Source organism: Cariama cristata, unplaced genomic scaffold (genome assembly GCF_000690535.1).
Source record: "Cariama cristata isolate BGI_N322 unplaced genomic scaffold, ASM69053v1 scaffold629, whole genome shotgun sequence".
Classification (NCBI taxonomy): domain Eukaryota; kingdom Metazoa; phylum Chordata; class Aves; order Cariamiformes; family Cariamidae; genus Cariama; species Cariama cristata.
Genome location: NW_009633785.1, coordinates 26,545 through 27,480, shown reverse-complemented (window position 1 = coordinate 27,480; position 936 = coordinate 26,545).

Sequence of the window (936 nt, the reverse complement as noted above, 5' to 3'; positions counted from 1 at the left end):
CAATCTCGCTCTGGAGTAAGAGACCAAGATCCCGGTGGTGCTGCCGATGAGCCCACCACACCTGGCAAACCAGAGGAGATGGCAGGAAGAAGTGGGGTTGTAACAGACTTCGTTGCCTGTGAGTGAAGCTGTTGCTAAACCAGCAAGGGCCCTGAACTTCCTAAATGAACTAAAACCCATCCACATCAGAGTGCTGCTGGGAACCTCCAGCAAAGTTCATTTACAAACAAGTGGGAGATGCTCCTGAGGCCAAGAGCCTGTACTCAGTTTGCTGGAGAGACGAGTCTGAGCTTTGGGTTCCGAGAAGCCCGTGACAGCGATGACAGCCCGGCCCCGCGAGCGGGTCCTGGGGCTGCACCCACTCCTGCCAGCACTTGTCATCCCCACCAAAGCCAGGTGCTGATCTGTAAGCCTCACTGCCAGAGTGCAACAGGAGGAGCTGTGTGTCCACACGTAGCACACGTGTGTGTGTGTGCAGAGTCTCTGGCCTGTCGCTAATGGAGTTTGACAGGGAGAGAGGAGTGAAGCGTGTAACTGGGCAACGAAGGAACCCAAGGCAGCTTTTCTTCTGAGCACAGCGTGGGAATGCAGCAGCACAGGCACGAGGTGATGGCCACCACCTCCTGACAGCCCCGGGCAGGGCAGCTGGACTTCGGACTCTTTGCTGAAGCCCAGGGCACATTGTCCAAGTCTGAGGTGATGCAAAAGGAGGATGGACTGGATTATCGGAGAGTTGAGAGGCTTCAGAAGAATAAAGTGACTGAGCACAGAAACAGTGCCTCGTGTTGGCCTGGATGCACTTGAGAGCTCTTCAATTTTAATAACTTACCAGTGAGTTACTGCTGAGGGGTCCACACCAGGTACCAACAAACTCTGAAGGGCCACTTTGCGTTTTTTGCACATCAACAAACAGCAAGAGAACAGTTATCCCCCATT